This window comes from Panthera onca, chromosome D4 (assembly GCF_046562875.1).
Source record: "Panthera onca isolate mPanOnc1 chromosome D4, mPanOnc1 haplotype 2, whole genome shotgun sequence".
NCBI lineage: Eukaryota > Metazoa > Chordata > Mammalia > Carnivora > Felidae > Panthera > Panthera onca.
The window spans coordinates 23,012,192-23,032,590 of NC_138351.1; the positions used below are offsets into that span (position 1 = coordinate 23,012,192).

General features: G+C 39.3%; 1 long non-coding RNA gene across 19 annotated transcripts in view; it reads right to left on the reverse strand.

The window, feature by feature from the left end:
• LOC132663585 (uncharacterized) overlaps positions 1–20,399 on the reverse strand; it is a 553,467-nt gene that overhangs the window by 143,387 nt on the left and 389,681 nt on the right. For all 19 annotated transcript variants that reach the window (XR_013551829.2, XR_013551842.2, XR_013551839.2 and 16 more), the window contains one exon: positions 18,215–18,277. This is a non-coding gene — a long non-coding RNA (uncharacterized LOC132663585). The remainder of the gene's footprint in view (positions 1–18,214; positions 18,278–20,399) is intronic.

Consider the following 20,399-nt stretch of genomic DNA (forward strand, 5'->3'; position numbering starts at 1 on the left):
CAGTATGTAATCTTGGGCAATGATTAACATATATTTCTTAAATACAGTGAAAAGTAAAAAGTAAATTATTTTAATTTATGGATTGTGAATTATAAATTCTGAAAAACAATGTTCAGCTTGTCTTTCTTCTTTTTTCCCCAACTTTATTGAGGTATAACTAAATACAAATGCTGAACATAATTAATGTATACTATTTGGTGAGTTTGGTTTCTTATGTTTTCTGAGAGCAAAACTAATCTATGTTACACTTTTCAGAGAAAAAGTGAAGGTGACAGAATGGATGTTATACCACTGGTATTCTGTGTACAATTATGGGAAAAAGATCTCTTTTTTTTTTTTTTACTGTGGTACAGAAATAGAGAAAAATAGAGACAGGGCTAGATGGCGGAGGGAGGCAGGAATAAATACAGTCTGAGAGATATTTATAATGTAAATAAAGGATGTTTACATAATCTGGTTAATGATTTGGTTAAATGGAAAAATCATGACCCAAACAGTGAAGCTGTGTGGTTTCAGTTTCAAAGACTCATTCTGGGACGGAATAGCAGTAGTTATTAGCTCTGCACTCATGTCTTATGGGGAAGACCAGAACCAATAAAGCCATCAAACCTAAAAAGCATTCTTAAGAGAAGAGAGAGAGAGAGAGAGAGAGAGAGATTTTAAAGCTCAGGTTCTCTTGCAGTTTTCTTGTCCTTATGAAGTTAGGTATACTATACAGATTAAAATTTTAAAACAGGTACGATTAAATTCTACAGGCCATTATAGCCAAACTAAATCCTTTTCTAACACTAAAGTAAGAAGAGGTAATTATACATTCCTTAAGACATTAACCTCAAAATTTTATTGAGCTGGGAAGGGTTCCACCAAGACCTTTTCAAAACCTATGTCAAAAGAAAGATTAAGAGCTTCTACACTATTTCTCTCTTAATATTTGGGGAAATTTTTCATTTATCCCTAAGAAATGGGGTTATACCTTTGCTATCATATATCCATAAAAAGACATCAGACAGAAGAAAAAAATGTTTGCTTCCCCCTCACCATCAGGCTAATTGTATACACATTAATAGGTTGTGAGTCAGGGTGAGCTGACTCAGTATTCTTACCCTTTGTTTGCTAGCTCATCATTCCCAAATCCAAAAAACACTGAGAATCATAGGTATTCGCGCCCTGACATCCTAAAGAAAACAATTCTGTGTAAGTTCTAAAGGTGTATGAAAGATACAATTAGTAAAAAATTGGTCTTCCTCCTATTATTTCCTGTGGGAAAAAGGAAGGGCAAATTTTTCCTCAATCTTCATGTTATTTCAAAACATTCAGTACTGAAAAGAACCTTGCCATTTGAGAAAATTGAAGCACAATTATACACCAAAAAAAAAAAAATATTTTTAATGCAAAATCGCCTACCACATTGAAAGTAAAGTGATGCTTTACAGCTAACCCCCAATGACTCCCTGTGTCATTGTTTGTTAGACTTTATTTACCAGAATGCTCTTTGAACTACTACATTCTACAGGAGATACAACAAAAGACCTTTTGTTGACACTGACCTTGACAACAACCCATCTCTTTCTTCTCCCTCACTTCCAATCTTCTAGGTTAATAGTGTAATACTAGATTTTTTTTTACATGAAGTTAAAAGAAAAACTATTTCCCAAAGGCTTCATCATTTTTCCATTTGTCATTAGCATGATTCCAAGAAGCATATGACAGAAAATGGAAGAGTTGTCCAGGAAGTTTGGATGATTAAACAATGGGATAATTTGCTGAGAGGCCCTAGGATACCACCAAGGACTTCTAAAGCATAAATCCCCCTAACAATAGTCTCCATCAGAAAATCTATCTCTAGACTGAAAAAAGTTAGTTCTCGTTTGGATTAAGGACCCAATGGAATATTTGAAACTGCACAGTTAAGCCAATTTAATTGGGATTAGAGGTTTAGGGGGCAAACAAAGAGGTCTGTGGGATTTAACTGGGCAAACTATGTCTTTGTCTCAACTGTATTATATGCTATATTCTAGCATATGATAGTGTATTGTCTCTACCTATCTATCCATCCACCCATCTATTTACCTCTCTACCTATCAATCTATCAATCTACCAATTCATCATCTATCTATCATCTAATGAAGCCAAATAAGGTAAATAAGCCAGAAAAGTCCTCCTTCTTGAGAGGAGGCAACTATATCCACAGAAGGCCAAGCAGCCAGCAAGTTGGGGCCCTGGGAAAAGGAGGCAAGAACAAGGCCAATTACACTTCCAGGCCTTGTGCTAAAGAGCCCAAAGGAGTCTTCTAAGCTCATTTGAGTCAGACCCCCGTACGTACGTGGGGCAAAGCAAACACCACAGAGGAGGCTTTTCGTGAAATATACTCACACCCTTGCAGCACCTCATGTAGCAGTGAGTGACTGGTCAGTCTTCAAGGATTTCAAGATACCTATCTTGACCGCACATTAGCACAACTAACAAAGGACAGCTTATGCATTTTATTTCCAAAAGCTTAGACAGTAGCGGTCCCATGTCCCAAATAAATTAGATCACCAAATGTCTTCAGTTTGAGAAAAGTTCATGTCATTTCAGTATGTTAAAGTAAAGCTTGTTTGATACAAAAACAAACAAACACAAACAAACAAACAAAACCTTTTGTCAGCCTGATTTGAGAAAAGTTAAGAGTGGAAGCAAACGTAAAAAAAGAAAACATTTTAAAAACTAACAAGCACCTCAATGTCACAACCGCCCGTGCTCAAAACCACAAGCTTCGTCACGCACGTAGGCCCCAGGTATCTCCAAGTCAGGTGCCTTTGGCTCCCTGTCCCACCATCTACAATTTTTCTTTATTTTTCACCCACTCTTTCTTTTTCTTTTTTCTGTCTTAACATCAGGTCTCAGAACCACAGCGATACATCTCACCAAGCATCAGCTGGTCCCTCCAGAGCATATGAGATATCTCCATATTAAAGCCACAGCCCACTTCTTTCCATGCTCTGGTGCCCAACTTGGTAACTGTGTAGTTAAAGGTCTTCTCTCACTCTAGGAAATTTGAAGGTGAGAACCACCTTTCCTTCAACTTCATTCCTACCATCTACCTTCTAACCAGAATTACAGTTGGTAGTAACCAAAAGTGTGTTGGGTTTTTAAATAAAACTCAAGAAAAAAATCTTCTTGAGAACAAATAAATCATTGTAGCTCAATTTATATGATGAAATAAAACTTTATAATTTGCTTTATTATTTAGGTTGAAAATTGGAATAAACATCAAAAGTGCGTGCTGATTCAATGGTAAGGATAAATAATGTGTGGACATGAATTTTCTTCTTCCAAATGAACCCAAGATAGCCTTTTCATCCTTTACATTGTGAAAAGACTGTGTGTTGATGGGATTGCTTATCATCTCCCCCAATTAAAAGTTACTTCAGAAAAAAAAAATCATATGCCCTTTTATGTGTGTGTACTTCTCAACACATAAAAGTCCCACATCTTAGACACCATACCTTAATAAAAGAACTACAAAACACATGAATATCAATTCCATTCATTTTTAACAACCACTTTGGAAACTGTGGTGACTTGAAAACAATATTTAATGACCTGAAATGGCATCTAGCCCTTCACTATTTATGAGAATCTTGCCCTGGAATTCTAAAGAGTTAATATCAGCTAAATATAGTCTCCTGAACAGTTGATGACTCAGGAAAACCATCTATTTTATCTTCAGGATTTCTCATTACTGTGGATCATTTATGTAATCTCATTCCAGAATTACTCATTTCCATCTAAACCATAAAGCACATGCATACGTGCACATGCACACACACACGCAGACACACACACACACACGCACACAGACACAAATCACACAGAAATAGGAGCTATTCTAAAATAAGACAGCTGAGATTCCTTGAAAATTCACATGAATTACTTGGCTTTAGTGCAATCCTTCATCTTTAAAACCATGTAAATTATCTCAATAAACCAAAGAAAAAGGACAAAAGTTATGATTTTCTCTCCAATAAAATGTGAACTGCATGTAACTCTTCATTTATAGCCACGCTCATTGTGACCAACTTTCCCGAGTTAGAGCTCAGAGAAATAGCACAGAGAACACATCAGCTCTCACCGCTGAACCATGACTCCCAAGCCACACAAACACCCTACTCAGCACACAGTGTACCTTTGGGGAAATTTCTACCAAGCCCATTTCATCACTTCCATAATTAGTTCAAGGAAGGTAAAAGAGCAAGTAGGCCTTTAAACAAATGGGTCAGCTTAGAAACATAGTTTTAAAGCCTCGGATTTTGAGTTTTCTTTTTAAAGAAAACGTTGAAGGCCTCTTTTGACGTTTTCATCATCAAATAAATGATGGCAATTTCTCTCTATTATGCACTTTTAGGCTGACAGAGGTTCTCCAGATACATTTTTTTTTCCTCATTTGATTGACCTGTGGGCTATGCCCAAGCCCAGCAGGTATTGTAATATCTTCATTTACAGTGAGGCATCTGAATCTCAGGTATTTTAGTTGAGTTGTCAAAATCCGCCCTAGAATGGGTGTTCAGATCAGGACTGGAAATGGATGTCTGTCTCCAATCCGGGGCTTGGCAGAACTCACTCTTTCTATATAAACAAGTATATGTTTACTTGCTTCCACTATTAAATGGTATTTGGAAATAAGGCCCTCCCAGCACTAACTATGCCTTCAGTGCCCACAGTTATTCATATTTGTCCCTAGGCACCTAATTTACTTTACAGAGTGGCTTGAGCCCAAGGGAGAGTCTGGGTCACTGATGTTTAGGGTAACTGTGCACTCCCTAGCCGTTGGTTTAATGTTTCCTATTTTATGACTCCAGGCCCAGTCCCACATCTCTGCTGGATTGCACTGTCCTGAAAAATGTTTATATGTATCCAGGGACTCCAGTAATGGGCCCATAAAAAATTCAATAAAGAAATGTTTTAATCAAAATACGCTCTCTGACATCACAGAGTCACCAGAATTCTCATTTAAAATTGGAGCGCATCGTTGAAAAACGTTGATTGCTGTTGTAACCTCACTGGTTTCTAAATGCATTCTGTTCATGCTCTGCTGTTGATGGAACTGGCTACTGATGTGTATCCTTAGAAGAACCTTTTTGTATAATGAATAAAGAATCTCAAAATATATGAAAGGGGCCTACCGTCTCTCCCAGCAATAGTGCCAAAGAAAGAAAAAAAGGGCAGCTGTCCCACTTCCTTTTGTTGGGTATAATGATCATGTGAACACCATAAAAGAAAAATATATCTTTAAGAGGAGAGAAATGTCTTTTTATTCCCCCTGAGCAACTGCACGCGCAAGTTTCTTAAAGCATCTTTTCTGTGCAAGCTGTAGGTCCTTTTCCAAGGTGAATAAAATCCCCACAAAATGCCTGCAAGGAGAGATGTTCCTGATGCTTCCCTTGGGCATTTGCTGAGCTAGCCAAAGTATGCACTCATGCTATAGATCACTTTGGCACTATTAAAGAATTACAGGGCATCACATGGTCTTGTAGGAATTAATCACTGCTTAACAGTATGTGCTCCTGTGTTTATGAAGTCATTTGGAATATCTGCATGTAACCAGTGGCTTGCTGAACGGAGTATCTGCAGGTAATGAACCATGGCATTGTGTTATGGTCGAGCTGGAGAATGTTCCAATTGGCAATTAATATGCTAACAGTGGCAATGTATTTATTTTGGGGAAACTCAGAATCATAATTTGAAACTTTTTACAAACCACACAGAGATCCTATCTATACCATGACAAAAAGCCTTCACAAAGGACTTCAAGGTGGGACGGGACAAAATCAGAGATAAATACCCTCTATCATTTTATGGTAAGTGACTCCTTAAAGGCACAGCTCATATAGCCTTATGCCCGTATTTTCCTTCAGGGACCCCTCAAAAACATTAACTAAAGAGTATATAGTAAATTTCAGTTTCTAAGTATTTGCCATCAATAAAACAGAACTGTGGGTTATGGTCTTAGCAGACCATCTTTAGCAATATTTAACTGCCCTAAAGAAACTTCGGCAAAAACAAGAAAAGGAAATTAAATGAAATGAAGTGAAAAGAAAAGAAAAAAGAGAAGAGAAGTGGGGATAAACAACTTTATACTTTACATAAGTATGTAGGAGCTGTTTAGGGGTTAAGGGATACAGTGAGTATTAAGATCAAGTGAGGAAGTCCCTTTCTGGATTTCTCGAACATTACACAATTTTTCACTTATAAATATTTATCTTCCTAGTGTGATTCAGATGATATACTCAAGCATCAATTAGCTTCCCAATAAAAGACAAGATGTAGAAATGTAGGGATTTATGTAAGACTGTCAAGCTGTGTGCTGCTAATTCATCGCTAGTTCAAGTTGTTTACCATTATTGTACCTCATTTTTAAAATGTTGAAGAAGGTTTTAAATAGATGCTTTTGGAATTTATGTGTAACAAGTACCCTAGAGTGAGTGTACTCCAATTTTACTAGAATTCTGGTATAAGCAGTAATCAAATTGTTAAGAATTTTATATAGCTGAGGCAATGATCATCGCTCTCATTTCATGTTTTAAATTTGTACCAAGAAATGTGGGAAATAGAAAAGAAATAATTCGTGTTCCTTTCTCCACTCTGACACTTCCATGAATTATCACATTTCCAAATAATTAGGATACAATCTCATGTGTCCTATTTGATTAGCAATTGAAATCATCACCTTCAAATTATTCAGGATTCTTTTTTTTTTTTTTCCTTTTCAGCCAAACTTTGATCATGCCAGATTAAAGAAATAAATCCAAAACCACCAGTGATAACAAAGATATGCTCCAGGTAGCTAGCAAATTTTCCTAATTCAGGATTTTAGTTTTTAGTTGGTAAACCTCCCAAGCAAGTCTCCCAGTCCCAAAATATTAGAATCCAAAAGTATCCATTCATACTTTTATTTACTGACTATTCTACCATCCTCTTAGTATGCGCTGGTCATATAATAATATGAAGGTCTGAGGTTAACGCTGGGAAAGGCAAATAAGAAGGCTATACTGAACACCGACACATTGTTTTGTTAGCAAAATAAATGTCTAATTGGAGCCAGGGTTGTACTCCTCCTTAACCAGCTAGAAAGAGTGAGAGAAGGGATGTCTTTTAGGCAGTGAACATTCAGGTCCATGACGCATTGAGAAAGGTGTGACTTGACTTATCCAGGCCTTCTTGTGAACTTTATACCCATAAGATGTAGAATCCTTTAAAAATGACTACATATCCATTAAATCAAAGACAAGAATACCTAGTCTTTACCACTCACTTTGTTTTTTTTTTTTTTTTTTTTTGGTTTTTTTTTTGTTTTGTTTTGGTTTTTTTTCAACGTTTTTTATTTATTTTTGGGACAGAGAGAGACAGAGCATGAACGGGGGAGGGGCAGAGAGAGAGGGAGACACAGAATCAGAAACAGGCTCCAGGCTCCGAGCCATCAGCCCAGAGCCTGACGCGGGGCTCGAACTCACGGACCGCGAGATCGTGACCTGGCTGAAGTCGGACGCTTAACCGACTGCGCCACCCAGGCGCCCCTAACTTTGAATCAAACCATATTTTGTTTCTCATTCTGTTTATATCTCCCAATGCTGTCTTTGCTATCCAGAGATGGCCAATCAGTCAACCCTAAAACTCCTTCTTTGGAAACAAATTCAGGTGAGAAATGATTTCCCTGTGCTATGGAGATCTACCTCTTGCCAAGAACTTTTGCTGTAAATCAAGGAAGCAACTTCCCATGTGATCGTTTCATGCTTCACCTCTACCAAATTTTCTGTGCTCTCTGAACCCTAATTTGGAATTGAAGTTCCACTTTGTTGTCTCATGGGGGGTGGGGGAGGATGTCTGGAAATGCTTTTGTGTTTAAAGGTGAGTCCCCCCAAGTTGCCCGATGTTTCGGTCATGGGCTTGTGAAGAAAATGGAAAAGCGACCCGAATGGCTTGGCTGCCACCACACAAGTCAGAGCCAGTTTCATCCCCTGCCTTCCGGCCTTAGTTTGCTCTAATGTAATCTCGTCTGCTGAAGCAAGAGGTGTGACCACTGTGTTATTATCTGCATTTCAGCTCTACACTCCGCTGGCCTAAGAGCACAGGGGTTTTCGCTCTCCAGCGTACCTCTCAATCTGATTATGCCACACTACGAAAGTGAGCTCTGGCCTCTCTACCTGCCCCTTCTGCTTCATCGGCCTATATCCTGAATGTTCCAGCAACCTCTACTAATGCCACTGTTATGCCACATTTCTCTGCAACGCAAGGGTAAATAAAAGTTACATGCCTATCAGAAAATCAAGAGTTTCAAAGTAAATATAAGTTCTCTCATCATCTCTAATTGTCACTTGCTGTGGATGTCAAACTGACAGAGTAGCAGAATCTAATTTCCTTGTTTGAGTCACCATGAAATTAAACTGAACTGACAATTTTTATTTTCACCTGGCAAATTCGTCCGACACTATTTAAATCTAGCTAATCAAGTACAGTTATCTGCTGTGCACACTCATCTCCCCTACCACACCTCTGGTTTGCTGTATCTCACTTCCCGGACTCCCTCCAACAGCCGTGCATGGGATTACATTTACAGTTCTAGAAGGTGTAAAGGAATGCATGAACATAGTTAACCAAGGTGCCAGCAAATGTATCATGTCACAAAATTACTACTGAAAGATGAAAAAAAGAAAAAGAAAAGAAATAAAAGTAAAAAACAAAACTCCCAGACTGCAACCCAATTCAGAAACCCAACCAGTCAGAGGGTTTAGCAAGGCCTGTGTTCAATGGAATAGAAAATATAATTCTGAAGTTAACTGACTTTTAGGAAAAAAACAACAACAGAAAAAAACCAAAAGTAAAACAAAAGCCTCCGTAAGAAATACACACCATTGTTCCAAAATAGTATTATGGTAGGAAGCGTGGGGTGTGTATTTGTCCGATGAAATGAGGCTATCTGGAGCAGGGGCCACTGATAGATGTGCTATATAATTTGAGCCTTCAAAGATAAGCATGATTCCACATCCTGGAGTCATTACACAATGTCCCAGTTCAAGGATCTATGATTATTGTAGGGCACCAAAATGTCTAAGTTTTGCCACTTACCGCTGGCGATTACCAGCAACCTTCAAAGGGCAGCTTCGAGGATCATCAGTGAAGGACAGAATGGACTTACTCAGTAGACAGAACAATTAAATGGGTTTCTTGATGCACAGGGAGGAGCATGTTAGCTGTACCCAATGCTAGCCGATATATCATGTCTTCATGCCTAAACATCTCTCCAGTTCCAGGCTAGTTTCTGGGTTTTTACAGTGATTTATCACAGACAATGTCTGACCTTTCTTTGCGCCAAATCTGAGGTGAAGCTCCACGGGTTTAATATCAGTCCCAAGGCATTTTCAAAGATGAACTGAGACTGTAGGTTGATTCCACATTTGAGATACAAGCTAAAATATCGCTACATGTTTAATGATTATGAACCGTGTTAGAATCTGAGTAAATGTGTGGTTCAACCCTTAGAAAAATGCATAAAAATCAGCATGCAATTCCAGAGGGGATTCTTGGACTCCTTGAAGCCCTGACATTAACTGAACATAATCACAGCTACAATTTTTGAGCATTTTCTGTATGCTGGACATTGTGCTAACACCTTAGAGATATCCTCATACCATCTGGCCTGGCCTCTTCAGCTCTGCTGGGAAAAATCATTGCACTAAAAAACGCCAGGCCACTCACTCTTGAGGAAGTCACATGCAATTGCTCTTGTGACAAGTTTCTCAAGTACAAATAAGTACCTGCAAGGTAGGAGTGGCTGCCATTGTAACTTTAATTTAGGGCTTCTATCTTAAATTACCGACTGTTTTCACTTCTCCCAGCATCTTAATATATAGAACGTATTTCTCTTTATAGAAAGTCAAATAGGCCTGTTCACTGAATCTCACTAACAGCTGCTCTGGAGAAAGACTAGCTGAGTCTGTATTTCCCCACAAGGTTTCCCAAAATGACTTTGGCAGCTATCATGTAACTTAGGGTTTTTTTAACCCACGCCCCATATATTCCTTAAGCCATTTTTTTCCCAACAAGAAGTGCAAAAACTTCAGTTTATTTGTATAGTTTTAATCCTTAGAACTGTGAAAGAAGTCATTATTATCCCCCATTTGATGTAATGAGAAGCCAAGACCCAGAGAAGCTGAATAACTTGCTCTTGTCCACCCAGCTCATGAGTAGTAAAGCGAGATTTAAAACACAGTTCAGTCTGATTTTAAAGCCCAGGTTCTGAGTTGCTGTGCTCTATTGCCTTAAACTCCAGGATAAGAACCTCTGCTCAACAACACTGGTGTTATTAAAAAATTGATGAGACATTATCTATAACTAGAATAGAAGAAGGAGTAGGAAGGTGACCTTCATCATCATAAAGCAGCTAGGTTATTTAAGCTTAAGAAATAAGTTTAGACATTTCACTGCACAAATCCCATCCCATCTATTGCCAAGAGTACCTTCCACAAATCTCTACCCAGTCAGCCAGCACCATTTATTGGAAGACTCTGTGATTACCTATGGCCATACCCAATAGAAAGCACAAGCCTAAGGAGAATCTGAGTCCTGAAGTCTTAAATCTATATTTTTGTAAATATCCATGCTATTTTTTGGATAAATATGAATGATGAAAATACTTCCTCTTAGCAAACAGGACATAACGGGCTTCATGGAAACCTAGCGATCGAACCTTAAGGAGCACGTTTAGGATAAATTCAAGAATTGGCACGGAATACAAATGGGTTAAATGTGGAAAATAGTATAGGAGCAAGTGCCAAAGGCAGAGGAGAAGGGCTGGAGTGCATATGACAGAGAACCTAGAGAAAGCTCACACCTGCAGAAGCAGAAGAGGAGGAGTTATTAGGATGAAACTGAGGAACCAAAGCAAAATAAAGGGATTTGGAAAAGAATAAAGGAAGAGAGAGAAAGTAAAAAAAGAAAAAGCCCAGGGCCTCTTGATGTTCCATTCTCACTGGGCACATGTGGAAATGGAGAAGCAAGAGCAGGGCTTTGACGGAACATGTCCCTGCAAAGCGACTGTTCCCAGGGAGAAACAAGTAGCCGCTTGACCATTGAGGCAGGTGCAGGTAGGGAGTGAGCTCAAGGATGCTCCTCCTCAAATACCTGCTTGCAAAGTCGTGAATATTACTTTCTAATCCACATATGGATGCTGGACATGGAATTCTGGAAAGGACTCTACAACAAGGATTCAGAAAAAAACAGAAATAACCGTTTTTTTTTTTTCTTTAGGTGATACTGGTACCCAAGTATTCTTTCCATTTTTTGTCTACTTTTACAAATTAAAACATTATGAAAAGACATATTGTGCAATATACATAAGTGCAATATACTTAGCATTTTAGTGAAAGCAGTTAAATTCAGGCAAGGCCCAGGGAGTGAAATGTGAAATCAAATTGCTGAGGGGGACAGGAATTGGATCATCTACTATGTGTTTTATGAGCAAACAGGAGCTACAACTGGCAAAAGGCTCAACACAACATGGCTTCCAGCGCAAACTATACGGTGACCAGAGAGTGTTTCATATCAGGCTTCAATATACAGAATAATAGTTCAAGTTGGAAAAGGATTCAAGGGAGTAGAAGAGATGCTCACAGGGACAAAGTTAAATGAAGAAACCAAGGAAATGTGTACTTTTAGGAATTGGGGAAAAAAGAGCAGAACAAATACAGTAAGAGTGAGCTCCAAAGGTAAGGCAGAGTCATGGAATAAAGGAGGTAAATAGAAGGTGCAAACCAGGGGCGCCTGGGTGGCGCAGTCGGTTAAGCATCCGACTTCAGCCAGGTCACGATCTCACGGTCCGTGAGTTCGAGCCCCGCGTCAGGTTCTGGGCTGATGGCTCGGAGCCTGGAGCCTGTTTCCGATTCTGTGTCTCCCTCTCTCTCTGTCCCTCCCCCGTTCATGCTCTGTCTCTCTCTGTCCCAAAAATAAAAAAAAATAAACGTTGGGAAAAAAAAAAAAAAAAAGAAGGTGCAAACCAGGGCCATTGAAAGTACCAGAACCTAATGAGATAAGTAGCTTGTGCCAGAATGTAAATCAACATACTGTTTCCTTTCTTTGTTTCTTGGAGAAAATTTTGTTATTACTGCTACTACTACTATTTAAATAATAATAATATTAGGCAAAGAGCCAAACTAAACAGTGGGTTTGGCAATACAATTAATTTACTTTCTGTTGAAAGCTCCTTATCTCCTTGTGGACTGGTAACCAAATGAGCAGTTATGGGGACCAAATGTTGAATAGGACTAGTTCAAACTTCAAAAGAGAAGAGATTGTCAACAGAAGTCTGAAAGGGCCAGCAGAGTGCCAAGTTAAGGGCAAACAACATCAACACCCAGGACAGGAGCGAAGACGTGGCTTCCACTGAATGTCACAAAGGAAGTAAAGGCATTAAGAGAAAGGGTCAGAGAAAGGACACTTAAGGAGAGACAGGAGACGGACAACAGCTCTCTGTTCATGGAGGGAGCATGCAGAAGGAAGAGGAACAGAGGATGTCATTGCTGAGAGAGAGGGTAGGGTCCCTGGGCCTTCGGATACTGCCCCAAGTAGGTAGTACAGACTACAAAGTGGTTTCTCACCTTCAGAGTGAGCTGGAAAAGGAAACTTGAGGACTAATGAAAAGGCTACCAAATATTTTTGGAGTAATCATTATTCTAAATACCAATTTTAAAATGGTTGGTTAATATAATTTATACTTAAAAAGCATACGAAAGACTTTTATCATTGATGAAGTACAGCTTTCATTAGTTAAGGAATACCTAACCATCTGAAAATGATTCTTGGTACACGTAATGATAACTGATTATATTTATTTGCTAGGGCTGCCATAACAAAGTACTACACTCTTGGTGCCTTCACAATAGAAACTTATTGTCTCACAGCTCTAGAGGGTAGATCAACATGTTGGGAGGGTTGGTTTCTTCTGAGACCACTCTCCTTGTCTTGTAAATAACTGTCTTCTCCGTGTCGTCACATGATGTGTATCAATGTCCTAACCTCTTTTTTAATTTTTTTTAATGTTTATTTCTTTTTGAAAGAGGGAGAGAGAGAGAGAGAGAAAGTGGGGGAGTGGGGGACAGAGAGGGAGACACAGAATCCGAAGCAGGCTCCAGGCTCTGAGCAGTCAGCACAGAGCCAGATGCAGTGCTCAAACCCACCAACCGTGAGATCATGACCTGAGCCGAAGTCGGATGCCTAATCGACTGAGCCACCCAGGTGCCCCAACCTTCTCTTCTTATAAGGAGAACAGTCACATCGGATTAGGGCTCATCAAATAATCTCATTTTAATTTAATGACTGCTGTAAAGACCTTTCCCCAAGTACAGTCCTTTTCTGAGTACTGGGTATTAGGGCTTCAATATACGAATTTGGGGATCACAGCCCATAACACTGATAAAGCTCCAACCCATAGTGAAACACCGTGAGCACACTGTGTCATGTGCAACCATGCTCCCTACATAGAGATTAACATAGCACATTCCAGACAGAGTTGGGGAAAGAGAGAAGGGATTCATATTGGTTGGGTGGATGGTTTTGAAACACTTCCCCATTCTCTTACAAATTGTCCTTGGATCAACTGTCAATTTCACCTTTTCAACATTTCGTGTTGAAAATAAGTTTAGAATAGAGATCCACATATCCAAGGAGGAAAGTGGAATGGGGTGATGAGCAGGGGTCTAGGGTTATAAATGACATCGCTCAGGTCAAAACATCTGATGGTACATTTCAGAATCAGATGGTACATTTCAGGGATTTGGGTTCTTGCTGCCTTTCTTAATCCATGACAAAGTACTCTTTCAACATATGGCAATATCCCCTTCAAACAATCCAAGATGCATTTTGGGAAATTCAGAACTTGCAGTCTATAATTTAGACCTCTAGGCCATCAAAATCCAATGTGTTTGGCTTCGGTGAACCCAGATATTTGAAGGTTTTAGTGTCTTCCCTGTCTTCCTTTGGACTAGCATGCTCATCTTCTGGAGTCAATCCGATCATGTTGTGGCTTTCCCCCTACCTTTGGGATATTTCCTCCCCATTCAATTAGTTCTCTTCTATGGGCAAAAATCAAGGTATCTAGGTATCTAGATATTCCAGCCATTGAAAGATGCCATTTCATTTGTAATAAGTAGGAGCAAGAACTTAAAGTGATCAGCTTGAATGAGAGCCATCAGAATTGGAATACTTCTGCAAGGCTGGTGTGCCGGATTTTATTTTACTCCATTCCCTTTAGAGAGAACATCCCAACCTGCTCTGGTTCTTTGCTCATTAACAGCATAAATCATGCAAAATGTTAAAAGTCACTGTTGCAATGGTATTTGATAGAGAATTTAAATTAGACCACAGAGAAAAATGATGGTACAGCTCTGAGGCTGTATGATTCATTTCTTCGTACCAAACCAGAAGTTGAAAATGCAATGCAATTTTATAATGAACAGAAGTATTGCCTCTGGCCCTCATACAACTCCAAAAATAGTTAGAACAAGGCTGACCAAAAATCAGAAGGTCTTATATATATGTATGTATGTATGCATATATAAATACACACACACGGACACACACACACGAAGACATATATATATATATATATATATATATATATATATATATATATATATATATACACCCCTCTCTCCTTCCCTCTCTTCTCATCTTTGAATATCATTTTTTCCGCTTCTCCCTTTCTTTCTTTCTTTGTGTCTCTATTACTCTGTCTTGTTTCTCTATCTATGCCTCCTTCTCCATGTCTCTCTTTGTTTCTGTCTCCAACCTATTCATTCTCTTACTCTCTTGCTGTCTCTCAGCCTGTATGCCTCTGTGTCTCTGTCTTTCTTTATTCCTGCCTGTCCTGTTTTCTTAGCCAAGTATCTAGGTCTCTTTTACTATGTGAATCTTGCTCTGTTCCCATAAATGATTCTCTCTCTCCCCCTCCTCTCTCTCTCTCTCTCTCTCTCTCTCTCTCTCTCTCATGTTTAGAGAAATTCCATTTTGATATATTCCTTTTCTATAGAGAAGCTATTTCTCGTGATGCTTGCAACCCACCCCACCCCCCACCCTCCCCCCTTGTGGAGACAAAGATGAGAGCTCTTCTGCTCTCGCCAAAGCTGTGCATGTATTTCATGGACCATCCAGCAGAGAAAGTGCCAACCAGTACTTTCTATACCTCTCCACCCTGGAAGCTAAATGCATGCCCTTCTTTGAGACTCAGCTTAGCTCAATGTGAAACCTGCCAGGAGGGTCTCAAGTCTTCACCATAGCCCGTTTGCCCAGAGCTGTACTGTGGAAGCCGTCCCCTGGCTTTGCTATTTTTGCCATTCTAAGAGACTTCTGGGTTATTTAACATAAAGCCCCACATGGTATTTCAGTTTTATGCTTCAGTTCTAAACCTCATGATAGAACTCTAAAGGATGAATAGCTTGTCGGGCTTCAAGAAGAGAGATTATGAAAAGAATGTAGATTTACACTTTTGAATAGTGTAAGGGGCTTGCCATGAGAGAGAAGCAAGTAGGGGCCAGAAAAGCAAGGAAGATCAATCGCTTTAGGCAGGTGTGCGCATTAGTTCAGAAAAGGTGTATTTTGTACTTTACGTACCGCTAATTCCACACTTGTTGGTAAAACTAAAACAGCACTGTTATCACGTTACTGTATAATTATTATTGTTTCCTAAGAAGTTACTATGTAGTTACTACATTATTACGGAAAAATAAAACATGTTATTTCATGGTAACCATGCAATTAGCTCATGTCACTACCAAATGTACACTTGCTGAACCAACAAAGAAATAAAATGTTCCATTTTTTTCCTCCGTGCTCATGAGTCATAATATTGTCCCTCTTTTAGAAATGACATAATGAATCAATGTACTAACATCAGAATATGCAGATTATGCTTTTTTCCTCGTCATTTTTTTTTCCTCTGGTGAGCAAATGAATACCTTGGAAACTGCAGATGTAAAATAGCACACCAGATAGGCAGGCCAGCAAATGTATTCTATCAAGCAAATCTACTGCATTTAATGAGTGAGGAACAATGAGTCCTTGTTGGCTGTGGTTGGAAGGGGGTACCTTGGCAAGCCAAGAGCCTTGGTGGCTAAAAGGAATGAGAGGAGAATTAAATGCATTTCATTCTGTGTTGCTTGCAGGCTGAAAGCATAGCGAACAAAAACTGGTACCATGTATGTGTACATTCACAGAAGAATTTCAGTGTCTGCTGCACATACTGAGAAGGAAAAATCCAGCGTCTCAATATTTAAATCAGTTCTATATAAAGCAGACCACTTGGTAAAAGTTTGAATTCACTATCAGAAGTTGGTTCTTGTAGTACAAAAGAGAGTTAGTTTTAGAAAAAAAAAAGAAAAAAAAGGAGTACACAGTATTCTTTGTCAATGCCAGCATGTCTTTCTACTTAAAGCCCTGTATACAACCATCTTTCTATGAAGCTAATTGCAAGCTGCTTAAAATAATGAGAACCGGTCTGTTTATCGTAACTAATTGATTTCCAATACTTCAAAATTAATTGGGCAGAACAGGTCATCCCAAGCTTTCTTTGAGGCATGTTTTAATAGGCTCTGAATTTAAGGAATTAATGGATAGATTAGTATAATTTATTTTCACATTTGTTATTTTTCTAGAAACAGCTTTAAAATTCTCCTGGGAAGACACCCTATTCTTGCTCCCTTTCTCAACCCTTTCCCTGTTTCTGCACAACACTGAACTCACCTCGCCTTTATTTCTAGCCAGAAAATGCCTCAGCTCCTTAATTGTTTTGAATTTAAATTCTAATGATGAGAATTAGGAGTCCCAGAGATCATCTGAACTCACTAAAGTCTTCGAATTATACAAGACACCCTCTGTGATTAACAAAAACATACCCAGGGAGAAAACTGCCTTTGTCCTTTTCACATACCAGTACTTATATTTATATGTAGATTCCATAATTCATAGCTCACGCGTCATTTCTGGAGAACGTAGGTTGAATTCAACACCAGTTTCCAGTCTTCCTATTAGCACATACTTTTAAAGACTGTTCAAAAGTTGGAAGGCAAGTAAGACTTCCATCAATAAGGAAGTTACTTAAATTCCTGGTGATCTGATTCTATGACTGTCAGTCATGAAAATATGTATGCAGCCTTTTATTTTTATTATTTGGTTTCTAGATAACGGGTCTCACCATGCTGTTCAGGCTAGAGTGCAGTGGCTGTTCGCAGGCACGAACCCACTGCTGATCTGCACAGGAGTTTTGACCTGTTCCGTTTCCAACCTGGGTCAGTTCACCCCCTTCTCAGACAACCTTGTGGCGCCCCCACTCCCTGGAGGTCACCATACTGACACGGAACTTAGTGTGGACACCTGATCAGCGCAGCTCACTGCAGTCCGGAACTCCTGAGTAGCTGGGACTACAAGCCCTTGTCACCTTTATGTATCCTTTTACAGGCAAGACAATCAAGCACCTGTGATCTTCTTTATTCCAGAAATGTCACAGAGATTGAGATTCCTTAAAGGCAAGGCAGATAGAACCAAACCCAAGTTTACATGTGATGAAAACAGGCTACTGTGCCTTTCTCATCTATCCCCTCCCCCACCCTTTGCTGGCCCCAAACTTTCAGGCTTTTACCACAGACAAAACATAACCATTCAGTTGAGCATCACCCCCAAAGTCTTTGTTTGCTGTTAAATATTAAGAAGTGTCATTTTTTCAAAATGAGAAGCATGGTATGGTAGGCAGGATTCTAAAATAGCCTGCAAGAGTTTGCACCTCCCTGGTGTACCTACCCTGTGTGTCCCTAAGACTGTGAGTGGGATGGATTTTACCCCACAATTAGTTATGTTAAAATAAGAGGGATATTCAGGAGGCCTGACCCAATCACACGGGCCCTTTATAAGAGAAGACTCTTCTCTAGCTGGTTACAGGGAAGGAGGTCAGGGAGATGTGCTTGCACTGGCCTAGAAGAAAGCCAACATCCATGTGTAAATGGTACCCATGGGGACCACATGGGAAAGCACTACACACGGTCTCTGGCAGCTGAGAGTTGTCCCCAGCCAACAACCGGAAGAAAAATGGGTACATAGAGTCCCACAGCTACAGGGAAGTGAATTCTGCCTATAAATAGGGAATTTGGAAGAAGACTCCAAGTGCAGATGAAAACTACGACCTGGCCGATACCTTAATTGTAGCCTGGTGAGATGCTGAGCAGGGAATCCAGTCATACCATGACAGGTACTTGACCTACAAAAAATGTGAGACAACAAATCACTGTTGTTTCAAGCCACTAACTGTGCATTAATTTGTTATGCAGCACTAGAAAAATAATACAACTGGAAAGAGAGTGTGTGGGCCTTGAATCTATAAGACTTTTTCACTCTTGTACTTTTCAGCCCAGACATTTTGGAGATACGCTGTTGAAGCTTTGGCACCATATTAGTTTTTCTCTGGCAAAGCTTTAGATGCAGGAATCAACATTAACTGGACATACCTAGTATTTAAAGACTCTGTGGCAAAGAAAGATTTTTTTTTTTTTTAATGTTTTTATTTATTTTTGAGACAGAGAGAGAGCATGAGCAGGGGAGGGGCAGAGAGAGAGGGAGACACAGAATCTGAGGCAGGCTCTAGGCTCTGAGCTGTCAGCACAGAGCCTGACGTGGGGCTCGAACTCACAAACTGTGAGATCATGACCTGAGTCAAAGTCAGACACTAACCGACTGAGCCACCCAGATGCCCCAAAGAAAGATTTTTTTAAGAGAATCAGAGTTTCCCCCAGAGTGCCCATATGTTCTGTCCACCTAAGTTCTTCCATGAAAGGATGCTGTTTCCACTCAAATCATCAAGTTTCCTATTTAGAAAGGTCCGATTTCTTATTTAGAAAGGCACTTCAAGGATCCTATTGCCATGCTCCCATTTTGTTGGAAGTCCAGTAGACTGAGGGTGTAAATGATTGCATTCTCTGGAATGGTATAATTCACAGATAATGGGAGGGAGAGGAAAAAAATGCTTTGCATCAGCCCACATCACATTTATGAAAGTCACAAAAAGGATAAGGTTTCAACTCACACAGTTGATGCTGCTTTGTTAAAAGGAATATCCCCATCAGATTCCCACATAGAGACCCCAGGAGGAAGCCTGACATTGTCAAACACGCAAAGGCGTGCAACACCGTGTTTTCATTTAATGAGAGTTACTGCAGATAAAGGCAGTACAGCCATCTTTGTGAAGCTGAACCCATGGATAGACTGTCATTTAAAAGTACAATTAAATTGCCTTAAAGGTAAGCCATATTACTGAATGTGAAGCATCTCAAATAGAGCTGTCAGCTAAGTGTTTATGTACGTTCAGCCCAGAAGGCTGCCTGTCATTTGTCATCAGGACATGCTTCATTGAAGAATTTGGGGATGGGGGGAAGCTTGTTGCTTTACTCTGGTCTATTTGTTTTTCACAGAGCTAAATATCTGATCCTTTCATAAATAATAATGTGTGTTGTGGTTTTTTTGTATAGTAAAAGCATCTGCTTTTTAATAACACCTTTATTGAATGTAGTTAAAACATCACAAAATTCACCCCTTTAAAGTGTAAAATTCAGTGGTGTTTAGTATATCCACAGAGTTCTGCAAGCATCACTACTGTTTAATTTTAGAGCATTTTAATCACCCCATAAAGAACCCCTGTACCCATTAGTAGCAACTCCCATTTCCTCCTCCCAGCCCCTGGCAACCTCTAATCTACTTTCTGTCCTAAAGGATTTGCCTATTCTGCACATTTCATATAAATAAAACCATAAAATATGCGGTCTTTTGTGTCTGATTTCTTTATAATATTTTCAAGTTTCATCTATGCCATAGCATAAATCAGTACCTCACTTCCTCTTAAGACCATGTAATGTCCCATTGTATGGATAAACCACCGTTTATCTGTTCAACAGTTGATGGACATTTTGGGCTGTTTCCACTGTTTTGGTTATGCTAAATAATGCTGCTAGAAATACTCATGCACAAGCTTTTGTGTGGATCTGTTTTCATTTCTCTTGGGAATGGAATTGTTGGATCATATGGTAATTCCCACGTTTCACGTTTTGAGGAACTGCAAAACTGTTTTCCAAAGGAGTTGCACCATTTAAAAATCTGATCAACAATGTATAAGGTTTCCAATTTCTCCATCTACTTGCTAACATTTGTTATCTTATTTCTAGACTTCTTAGAGGGTATGAAGTATTATCTCATTATTGTTTTAATTCCTATTTCCCTAATGACTAATGAGATTGAGCATCTTTGTATGTGCTTACTGACTGTTTTTCTTCTTTGAATAAAAGTCTACCCCAATACTTTGCCCATTTTTAAATTGGGTTATTTGTCTTTGT